At 34.2% G+C, this 12,588-nt stretch overlaps 1 protein-coding gene and 1 long non-coding RNA gene across 7 annotated transcripts in view; one reads left to right on the top strand and one right to left on the bottom strand.

Annotated features, from left to right (window-relative positions):
* LOC130667311 (uncharacterized) overlaps positions 1-12,588 on the bottom strand; it is a 150,142-nt gene that overhangs the window by 81,562 nt on the left and 55,992 nt on the right. For 2 of the 3 annotated variants that reach the window (XR_008989827.1, XR_008989825.1), the window contains exon 2: positions 11,202-11,374. This is a non-coding gene — a long non-coding RNA (uncharacterized LOC130667311). Of the gene's footprint in view, positions 1-9,672; positions 10,813-10,922; positions 11,375-12,588 lie in introns of those variants that run through there. The other variant, XR_008989826.1, reaches the window with a different exon arrangement.
* LOC130667309 (mucin-2-like) overlaps positions 1-12,588 on the top strand; it is a 71,341-nt gene that overhangs the window by 21,239 nt on the left and 37,514 nt on the right. The window lies entirely within an intron of this gene.

Below are 12,588 nucleotides of genomic sequence, written 5' to 3'. Positions count from 1 at the left end.
CCAAATGCTTAAAATGCTTAATAAGTAGCTATCACACTTCGTCGAACATCACCAATCCAACACGCCTAAAATACATAAATACATTTATAAATAATCCCAAGCAACTTTCATACATTAATGTTACACTGTAAAAATAGCAGGGTTAAAAACGGACTCAATTCAACACCACGCGGTGTTGCAATGAAGTAACACCGGTGTAACTTGGCGGTGTTAAAATACCGGTGTTAAATCGGTGTAAAAGAAAATTCCACGCATAGAAATTAGAAAAAAAAATCAAAAATGTATTATATATAAAAAAATACATAAATTTAATGAATATTGTCTGAAGGAAATTTCAATTTTGCTATGAAGGGGAGGAGGGAGCAAAGTGGACCCCCTTAAAATTTTCTATACGTCAATAAATTTGGACGGATAATAAGCTTATCGAAATTTCTTACATAATGAGGGCTAAAATAAAGCACCAAAACTGTTCATTAAATATAATTTATTAAGAAAGTTAAACACACCCTCTAAAAATGAATTAGTGAAATTCACTGCGAATTAGTGGATAGTCACTGTTTCTACAGTTATAAGTATACCACTAATTCAACCAGTGGTATACTTCTAGCTATTTCCTAGTGAATATTCACTAATTCGAAGTGAATTTCACTGATTCATTTTTAGAGAGTAATAAAATTACGTTTTAAAGTTATTTCGCGGACTATTAAAATGATTTTTTATATTATTAAAATACAATTGTTTTAGAGTTATTTGCAAATATCACAGGTGTAAAGAATAAAAAACATCATATCTGAAATTTTTTGGAGGGCTCAATTTGCCCCTAATTTTGGATTTTTCAAGTTCAGTGGACGCAGCATAATGAAGTGAAAATAAGTATCAAGGGTCTAAAAAGAAATAAACGCGTAAAAAAAATTAATGATATATAATATTACTTTCCTTAAGGGGCCCACTTTGCCTCCCTCTCCCATACTTATTTAAATAATTATTTATGTTATACGTATTTTATTTAAAAATTACACAATTTTACTTCCACCGTTTCAATCACCAATAATTTAATTAATTAATAAAAACACTGTGTTAATTGTAGTGATCGATTAAGTAAAAATATTCACAAAATGAAGTACTTCCAACACCGAAAAATATTTTTACATCCGTAAGCAATATTCAGACCAGCGACGGTGTTATTTTAACACCGAAAATTTTAACACTTACACCACCTGGACTTACTCCGGTCTTTTTTTTACAGTGTATGATTATGGAATACTGTCCCTTTTATTTGTTATTGTTTCAAAGCACAAGAATGCGGTAATGGACTCGTTAATTATTAATCAGCATGTTTAATTCATCATGCACACGCGCTGTAGTTATGTTTGTTTTCTCAATATGTGACTGAGGTTTAAGTATTGGAATAATGTGGCGTATGGCATAAAGCTGAAATTGCTGCTGATAATAAATTTCAAAATACCGTTTTAAGATTTTACTATGAGACGGGTGATGGATATTATATTATGGTTATAATTTACAATAAAGTGTGTAAGTAAATATGTAAAAGGTGATGCACTTCCTCTGCGCATCAGGCGCAAGGCCGTTGATTCAGTCTCATACTTACTAAATTTAATCGCATTACTTTATCCTCCGAGTTATCTGAGAATATCACTATAATACGGTGCTCATAAATTCATCAAAATCACCGATTGCCACGGGGAATAATCCGTTCTCTCGGCATGTTTTTACTTTTTATTGCGCAATTTCACGTGCCAGAACAGAAGCGATGCCGATAGTAATATCTTTACGATCGCGTTAAATAAATCATTCTTCTATACACACAATTTCTATCCCATTGAAAGAGTATTTGAAATATTCTAAACCATTTTATAATGTAATATACAGTTCTCTTATTTTCAATATAAAAATGTTACTAAATTTTTTATTTCAACTTTCATTTAACAAAGATAATAAATTTTTATTTATGGCACTGTAAAGTTTCGGGAAAAAAAATCTTTTAGAATTTTTTTTTCTTTTTTGAAATGCGTTAAAAATAACCATGACCTATTTTAGACTTTTTAGATACAAAAAAATATTTAAATCACACTTTTGTAATTTTAAATTCCAATGGAAGTAAGTTGTGAGATTTAACCGGCGCTTGAAATCGGTTATTAATCAGCGAAAAAATTTAATTAGACTGTTAGCTTTTTTTTTTGTTTCTGAATAAACCCTTTTTTGAGCGAGTGAATATCCAGAGAAGCCATAGATGCAAGTAGATGTGTGCAGGTATAAGATGTAGTAGAGAGCATCAGCATGATAGAATAGGATAGGATAGAAATATAAGAAGAATAAGGTTTAACGAAGTGTGCGACGCGTGCGGTTAGGCCGGGCGCACGTTCATTCGCCGACTCACCTGCCGCTCATTAGAAGCCTTATCGCTAATTAATCCGTACGGCGGCAGCGTCACGGCTTTCGTGTCGTCCATTCCTTGGTTTCCCTCTTTTACGTGGCTTGCACTTCCTGAACTGCGCGCCCGCGAGGCCCACAAACTACAAGTATCTGCCACGCAACCGTATATACTTTACTCTCCTTTATACCCTCCTTTGACTGCTCGAGTGTTTTACGAGCCGCGGAATTCCCCTTTCTCCTCTTCGCCAGCCAAGGGTTCAGAGACCGTGACGTTAATTATCACGACTTTGAGGTATGAGAAAAGAACTCGCGAAAAAATATAAATTTAATTCACTAGCAATTACAAGAAAATACTTTTTTATTTTTTAATGAAAATTTATCGCTGATTTAGTGACGTTTACAGTTTTATTTTATTAATTTTTAATTGTCTCACACGATTATTAATTTTAATTGCGCATCAAAAAAAATATTTTTTTTCGAGTTACTTAAATGTGTGGTCGTTATAGAAAAGTTGAACTCGAAAATACGCACGTACAATTCGAATAGTGGGCCACGTGACATAGGCGTGAGCAAGGTGCGATGGAACAATGCCATCGGACTTCTTCGAGAAGGAATGTCGCAACGGCGCACCCATCTTTTCAATCTGCTTGTCGACGACATCTACGACGACCAGTTGAACAGTCGACGACATTACACTTAACTCAAAGTCTTTAAAGTAACATCAGACATTGAGGCCTAATTTCCTCCGTTAATCCATTAAATTTCCATTCTTATTTCTACTGACCTTGTCTATCTCTCTTTGAAAAATTACACAATCATTTTCTCAAGAAATAATGAATTATCAGTACGTAGATTTGACGAAACTACAGAAATACATATACAAATAAAATAATAATAAAAAAATTTCAAAGAAATGCCGATTGGTTGCGTTGCCGCGGTATAGAGTCGATATACATAACCGATACGAATCGATCGCGGCATCCGGTTTCTCATGTCTACGTGAGCAACCTAAGTATTGTTTGTATTAAATCGCTCGTCCCGAGTTATTGTCAGTTTATCATCAAACACTCCATAAAAGTAATGTGTGATAAGTCCGACTGCGTCATAATCAAACACAAGTTTTATTGAGTCTTTACGATATTTTTATCGACATTAAATATTATTGAACTACTTCTCCAGTTGCTGTTTGTCTACTATGTCTACATGCATTACAATTATACAAATTTGCTAAAGACAAATAACAAATAAGTAAACACTATATATATATATATATTTTATGATTATGATTGGGATGTTGATCGCGATGCCATTGTGTCGGTTTATTTCGTTGGCGTGTTGCGTGCGTACACATATACATATATATAGAGTGTTGACTTTAATGTAGAGTGTCGTTGCTGGCGTGACCTTATTCCTGCTTGAAATAATACGCGACCGGCGTACCGAAACAAAGAATATAAAACGACGACCAACCACATAACACAGAAGTGATCGCGGCCATTGTATACGACTTTGCTCAACACTCATCGTACATACGTACGTGTAAAATGAAAAATACTTTTTTTTTTTCAAGACACGAAAGTAATCATCAATAATATGTATATACTCATATATATATATATATCCTACTTTGACGTGTATAGTTATATAAAAATATATATTTATTTTATTATTTTTTTTTAATCCGCCTCGATCACACGCATTGAAAAGAAGCAGTAGCCATAATATTTACATTAAACCAATTTTATGGAGTGTAATTAAAGTAGAGTGGAATTAACAGGTGACGAAGGGGTAGCATAAATACAAAGTCTACGAAGACTAGCTCTGGAGCTGGTGGAACATTACCTGCCGTGAAAAAAATAAAGCGAAAAAATAAAAAAAAAAATTAAACGGCAAGAAAGAGGACGGGGAAGAGGGTTTTATATAGACTCGTGAATATGCATAGGTCAGAATGGGACGACGAGCTGCACGATAAGGGCTGGGTTTTAATATTTCTTTTTTCTCCTTTTATGTATACACACTCTTTATAGCTCTTATAAATTTTATACACTTGTATTTAGTATTTAACTTTCGTGCTAACTGCCATCGCTGCCATTAACCATCTTTATTTTCCCTATATATTTTATTCATCTGTTTTCTTACACCGGTCCTATCTAGTCCAAGGTACAAAAATGAATACTAAGTTTAGAGTTTTATTTTATATTTTTTTTTTATAAATCGTTTAGTGATTAGTATGCGCCCGAAATCATCGAGTTCTAGGGGCTGCGGGCCAGGTTTTTATTTTCTGTAGCCTGTTTTATTATAACTTCCGACACGACCAGTAGTTGTAGTCGTAGTATAGGCAGTATTATAAAACCAGTGGGTATAAATGACTTGACGACCTGCAGAACTCACTTCCTTTTTCCCGCGATGCCTGATCAAAAAATCATGAATATTCATTGCACACTCGCACACACCCGACACTGGGTCTACGAGTGTCACATATGTTCCTACCCACCACGTAATGATATATAGACAAATGGTAAAAGCGTTAAAAACTACACATAAGCATTTATATGTTGCTTTACTCAAAGGGAGAGCACAGCAGCACACCGAGTGTGTGAAAAGTTTGGCTGCACTCAGAGAGACGGAGGTCAACGGGCCGATAGCAGAGCTTAGTAAGTCAGGTTAGAGTAGGCGCTTTATTATACGACTAAGGGAGTGAGGGAGTGAGTAGAGGGTTTAACACAGACCGATGCGAGTACTGCCAAGGGCCCGGTACCGTGGATTATCGATGATGGTCTGGTTTCTAGTTTGCGGTCTGGCTGGTGTGTTAAACCGACACCGCCGAGGTTACGAGCTTATTCGACTAATGGGGCTGCGCTGATGGTAATGGTAATGCCGATGCCGATGCCGATGGAAATGCCAGAGGGCGTATCACGTCTCAGTAATAATAACGAATACTCAGGTGTACGTGTTACAGTACATAACGGGCTCTTAATTCACTACATTGTACAATATTTTCCGTTTGTGATTGTCATAAGACGATAAGCCGTTCTCTCCTTGACCCAAATCTCATGATGGATTTTCATTACTGCCACCAATCGTCCCAACTAACATACGAACCAACACGTCAACCAAAGCACTAAATAATTCACAGCTTTCAGCCGTTCTTTATGACTTGCTATTTATTATTATCATCATTGCTTTTGGTCTACGATTAGTCTTGCTTCCAGTGAATGTCTTTCAAATCCGAACCATTATTTAGAAAATTTTTTACTCCAATTATGTGCCTTGTATATTTAGTATAATGAATAGTTAATTAATTTATATAGATAGACTGGCTATAAAGTAACGTTGAAATTCGACATCTGTGATGCTGATGTAAAAAATAAATAGTGGCGATTAATGTTGGGAGGTAGCTTTTTAAAATATGTACAGACAACAACAGCAACAGTATAAGCAGAAGCAGTAGCAGCAGACACACTTAACTTCCGGGGGGCCCCCGCTCAAACTAATGCACCAATGTAATGTAATGTAAGGAAGGAAACGCGAAATAAATATAGTAACGCGCGGCGAGTCGACGGTAAATGGAGAGGCGAGAGAAAGAGAGGCTTACACACAACAAACACACACATGGACTCACATACACACCGGGAACTGGAACTGGAACTGGACGGTAGCCCAGCCAGAAAGATACATATTTTTAAATATTTTAGTCACGGCTCCGCAATCGCCCCGTCACGCAGCCTTGCCACCTACCGGCTTATTACGTCCATACGTCTATATATCTATACATTAAACTTAACTACTTTACTAGACCAGCTAGACCGCCAGTGCTTTCGACTTAATATTTTCACGGTGAAGTATATTTCTGATTATTTCTGACGCTATAAATGTATACATATACAAATACATGTACACTTGTATTATAGCTTTTATCCAGGATAATTTAACTTGTACTTAAACTTCGGCAGTTGCTACGGACAATACTGCGGCTTAGCTTCAATTCGGCTTACACATGCAACGTCGGCCATTATATTATATTGTTTTATAGATGTAAATAGACACATGTATTATATGTAGGTTGTCGGTTGTCGGTTGTCGGCTGTAGGCTCTAGGTTGTAGATTTCACATGGACATTATTCGATGAGGATGTGCAGTAGTAATTCAACTGGGAACTGCTGCTGCAACGGCCACAGCAACTGCTCACTCACCACGTCGGTGGTCAGTCGTTGACTAATTTATTAATCAAATTCTGCAGATGCGACATTCCGAAGCTTGTATGTGTACTGTGGCTAAGCCTGTTCTACGTCTGCCATTTTATTTCGTTTAGACTCTTGTTTTTTTTTTATTGGAATTCTTATCATTAATATTGATAGGATTTATTATTGTTATATAAATTATAAAATTATTGCCATTAATTTTTATTTTCATTAATATCGAATATTATTTATTATTTTTTCGAGGCACATAAACGTTCGTTTAACGCGAAATATATTATTTTATAATAATAGTTGAATTAATTCATCGCGTGCCGCGGATTACGGGACAACGTGAACCCTATTAGCATAGCATAAACATAACTTTGCATACGTGAACAGAGGAGATTCTTTCAATCAAATCATTTGTCTTGAATTTATAATAAACTCACAATCTAACGACAGATCTTTATTGACATTTTTATTTATTTACTCATTTTTATTTTTTTTTATAACATCAGTAAATTATTTCTGTTTTTATTTGATTATTCAAAAGGTGTTAAATTTTTATTTTATTATCATACTTTTATTCACTAATTTACTTGGTATTTTTTATTTAATTGGACGATGATTTTTTTTTACGCTTCTAATGTTGATTTTTTTTTTTTTTTATTTTAAAAAGAAAGTTTATTTTCAAATTTGTCATTATACATAAGTAAGTAATAAATTTTCTTGTAACAACTTATTTTTTAACGTGAGAATATTTGGTGGTGGTCTTCTCTTTGAAGCTTCTCTCCACTAGACTTTTATGAACATTTAACAATAAAAACAAATAATAAAAATTTAAATGTTAATTAAATACAAACATTATTGAACTTATGCTATGGAAAAAATAAAATTAATTAAAATTAAAAAAACCATTGCTCATATAAGTTGTCCATTGGTCATTCTAATATTGATATAGGGTAGAGGTACCGTTTTTGGCCACTTTAGGGCCAATTTTGGACACTTAAAGAATTTAAATAAAAGAATTTGTAACAGACGCAATGACAATTAATTTTGAAAATGTATAAAAAGATACTTTTATCACACTGTTACAATAAAAATTTTATTTTGTACTTTTTCATTAATTAAAATAAATCATTAAATATCCAAAAATGAAGCAGTGGCCACAAATGGTATTTTTACTCTATTTAATACATATATTTTATAATTTGTTTGGAATTTAGGTATGGTAATCGTGATTGAAACAAATCAATTTATTAAACAAATGAAAATTATTTCTTTTTATTAAAATACGCGCTCTAGGGTATGTCTTCACTCGTAAGAGATTTAGCTTAGACTAACTTATTCTTTTAATATTATTTAACACTGAGGTCTAACAGCCTCTCCTCTTTTTGGATAACAAAGATGTCTAAGTTCAAAATATATATATGGGTCCAAGTGAAGAAAAACATATTGCCTTGCATCTACTTGGAACATGAGTATCATTTCTCTCGTCGACTCAAGTACCTAAGGTCATAAAATTTGATCCATGATAGCTTTCTTTTCTTTTAGTAAACATATACATATTTTGAACTTAACTTAAATATATATATTACGATGTAAATGCAACACTGTTTGAAGTAATATTTCAAACAGAATATTTAGTGAAGAGAAATATTAAATAGAATATAGGGGAAAGGGGGGGGGGCAAAAGGGAGTAGGGTAGGCAAAACGGGGTACCCCCAAAATTTTATGAAAAAAAAAATTTTTTTTTTTGTCTAATTAGTATAAATTCGATATATTTGCGTACTTTTAGCCCTATGCATGACACCTGGGGCAAAATGGACCAGCCGAAAATTTTTAAAAAATGATTCTTTCATATTTTTATCGTCCAATTGAAAAAAATATAATACACTAATTCATTTTTCGGCTGATTTGTTATAGCTGGGGCAAATTTGGCCACTAAAAATATTCAAAAATAATATTTTATTTTTTTATTGATAAAATATTTTAAATGCAAATTAATCTGCAATCTAAAAAATCAAAAAACAGGTCTTTTGGGTTCAAAATAATGACAAATAAGAAATACAGAATTGTTTTTTTTTTATTAAATAGCAATTAGTAATTAAGCTAATCGAGGGGAAACGATTTATTACACTTAAAAAAATTTTTCTTGAGTATTATAAAACCAAAAATAGTTGTCAAGAGAAAGAAATACATTCTTAATAATGAAAACAATTTAAAAAAAAAAAAAAAAAATATCATTTTTTTGGAGGGAGGCCTCTCTGCCCCAAAAAATTTTTTTTTTTTGCCTTCGTGTCCACCAATGATGTGAAATGTAATTTTTCTTTATGTATATTACATATAAAAGATTCAAGTAATAAAATTTAATCAATTTTCAGAAATTTTTTTTTTTCAACTTTTTTTAAGGGTACCCCGTTTTGCCCGCCAAAAATAAAAATTTTATTTTTTAACGGCAGTTAAAAATTTTGTCTATTTACCTCGAATATCACTAAAAAAAAAAAGATTTAGCGTATTTTAGTCCTCGAAAACTTAGTATTTCCTTAGGTACCCCATTTTGCCCCCCCCCCTCCCCTATATCAGAATAAAGATTGATTTGTGTACTGAGAATCCAACATAATTAAAAAATTATCGAGTAAGATTTTTGAACTGTGATTTAAAAAATCAGTATGATAATAACAGGTGAACGACACAAGAGTGAGAGTTAACTCGTGAGAAGTAACGGTTATCCGTCCGATACCCGACGACATTGTCACCGGAAGTCGTGGCCCATCTTCACATGTAACCTCTATACTCTATAGTCTATACTCACGACCACGAGAAGTTACTTTAGTAGATACCAAGACATGCTCACGTGATTCTTTTGTTTTAAACTTTTATATTTCTCATCATCCTCTATCATCACGTTTTTAAAAGCAGCGTTAAATAAAATAATAAATTTAATTGTAAAAAATGGAATTTCTCTGGTATAGAAATAAAAAAAAAAATTCACATGACGTTTGATTCCTAAAATTCTCAACTCGAGTTAAAATAAAAATTTTATTGAGCTGACAAGCCTAAAGATTCCACTAGTAATGAGAATAAGTGAAATTCACGTGCGAATCTGACACGATACGAGTTTAATGAGTAGACGGTTCATTAAGGATGACGTTAGTAGACAGGTTTGCAGATATATTTATATATATGTAGAGGGAGAGAGAGAATTTAGTTGAAAGGGTGTGAGTAGTTGGGTGGGCTGATGAAAAGAGAGCAGAGAGCAGAGTAAAGTACGAGAAAGGAGCAAGAGGTGCTCGCACATGAACCTGGGATGTAAACGGAGGCAGTCTCTCCCTGGAAAAATGCGAAGCTCCGTCTCCCCGAATATATTTCCATACATCAGCTTCGTCTCCGTATACCAGGTCTCTCTAGCGAGCATAAGAGCGAGCACATTTTCGACTACTGCTGAAAGATAGAGACAGCTGCACCAGCGAAAGAGAGAAGTGAAGAATTTTCTCGCATTTTATGAGAGAAAAGAGACTAAAAGAGATGAGGGGGTTGGTCGGGGCCACAGAATAAATCCAACTAATTAGACTAGGAAAAACCGCGGATTAATTACCCGACGCAGATCCTGCTCTCTCTCTTTCTCTTGCTGTGGTTCCGCTGCCGAGCACGCTGCATTTCCACGGTGAAATTATTTTTAACATTTTTCGTTAAGAGGATGGATGAGAGACTCTCAAGTTTTGTGGTTTAATACAAAGTTTACTAGAGGTTTTTATCCATTAAAACTTATCATTTTTTTTTCTTTTACTTGAAACAGTTGGAAAAATAATGAAACTAATTTTCATCAAATAATGATGATAAAAATGTGGTTTAAATTTAAAATGGATTTCGTATACTTTCAATGGAATTTGTTATTTGTTGAGATTTTAAAGTTAATGGTAAACAAGAGGTACTTCCATTGTATTTTTTATTCCAGTTGGGTGAGTTTTTCAACGCAATCACGAAGAATTGTTCCGTCCTCTTGAGTTTGAAATAACAACGTTATTCTTGAGTGCATTGATCCCCAGAAAATGCTGATGCCCTTTAGAATAAAGCGCTCTGAATAGTGAACCCGAGTGAATATATATATAGAGATAAGAGTGAGGTGTACTACTCTTTACTCTCAACTTGGGATAGAGCAAATACTCGGCGACGACGACGAGGATGAGGACGAGGATGATGACAACTACGGCTACAGCCATGGCTATGAGTCTGTCTGCGGTGAGAAAATAAAACGAAGAAAGAATATAGTGGAGCTGAATGTTATGAAGACTAGTAGAAGAGTGTAAGAGCGTGAGGATGGGGGTTAACTATCTGTATACTCACCTTCACGAGCGAATAGAAACGAGTGAAGAACTCTCGGGTACAAGCCCAGTGTCGCGGACAGAGTGTTTGCGAGTCGCTCGAAAGCTCTCTCGGCAAAGTACTATATATATATATATATATATATATATATATGAATAGTACGGTAGCAATAGGACGGATAGTGAAATAAGGCAGAAATGCAGATTTCTCGTGCGACTCTCATCGAAGCCCTCGAAACTGAGTCCCCTCGATCTCCATTCCCCAGCTAGACACTAGACAACATTTCAAACCTTACATTACCTACGACTGCTGCTCTCTGCAGGCTCTGATTTGGCGCTCACGCTTAAACTCTTCTTCGAGAACTCTCCGGTCCTCCTTTTTTCTCCGCTCTTCTTCTTTTTTTCCATCCCAATCTCTTGTTATTCTTCATCTCTATCTCAAATGCATCCTCGGATTATGCACATTTTTTAGCCCTGAAATTTAAATAGAAAAATAATTTTATAAAAATATTATCACATTTCGAAATAAGTAAAAAAAAATAATTTTTATACGAATGTGTGTTTAGGTCTGAGTAATAAAATCAAATTTATAAATTAAAAAAATATTCAATTCGGTTTATTTTAAAAAAGCGATTTATTTACAAAGAAATATATTAAGTGTTAGACAGCAGAAACTTTTTTTAGCGACATTATAAAAGTTCTTTTTACCATTTATGACAAAAATTTATAAACCGGAGTGGAGTGTACGGTAATCTATATTTTTCAGCTTCAACAAGCTGTCTAATAATTCACTTTATGCAAATAAAAAAACCCGGGATCTTGTGGCAGAGTCCGCATACGCAGCCGGATATATCAACCAGCCAGCTCTCTGTGTACGCAATATACACGGGTCACCATATTTTTCCCTAAAAATTTTGCATAGCCCACACCAATAAATCAAACTGACCGTTACCACAAAAAAAATAAAAAAAAAAAAGACAAAATAAAGAACTAAGCCGACATCTTAATCCTGCGGTTTATTTAGCATACATATGTATCCAGCAAGGAGTGTACACATACAATAAGTATGTCCATATCGCATTGGCGAAATGGATTTCTATAGACTACACTTAATTCCGAGGAAGAAAATGCGGTCAGTGTATTTTGTATGCAGTGTCTGCTTCTTAAACAAAGCGATCAGTCACGTTAACACGTTTCGACGGTCACTCATTTTACGCGTCTGACACTTTGGTAAAAAAAAATGTCATCCTATAAACGAACTAGATTTCATCAGAGCCAGAGCGTAAAAGAGAAAGCGTCCTTTTTCTCCGCAGCTGAATAATATATATATGTATATATATATAACAGTAAATATTGCATATATAAAATAAAGTGAAAAACAGACAGAGATGATGAATTGCTGAGCTAAGAAAGAGGGGGTTGGGTAGATAACGCCCAGTACCATCAATCAAAGTTCATGCCCGGCAATGACGCAGCCTCAAGACTCTTTTCTTTTTACCACATCCTACTCTCCTTTTTATTAACTTATTTTTTCCAGCCACCTCGTTCTCCTCCCCGTAACCTCAACCCAACTGCTCGTACACTCTCTTAACGTCAGTTCAATGACGTACAGCCTTTTCCTTTACTATTTATTTTATCTTAAACAATTTTCTTCCATTATTTTCTCTTATATTTTTACTTCCCCAATG

This window comes from Microplitis mediator, chromosome 5, assembly GCF_029852145.1.
Source record: "Microplitis mediator isolate UGA2020A chromosome 5, iyMicMedi2.1, whole genome shotgun sequence".
Taxonomy (NCBI): Eukaryota; Metazoa; Arthropoda; class Insecta; order Hymenoptera; family Braconidae; genus Microplitis; species Microplitis mediator.
This window is presented reverse-complemented; position numbering and strand designations above follow the sequence as displayed.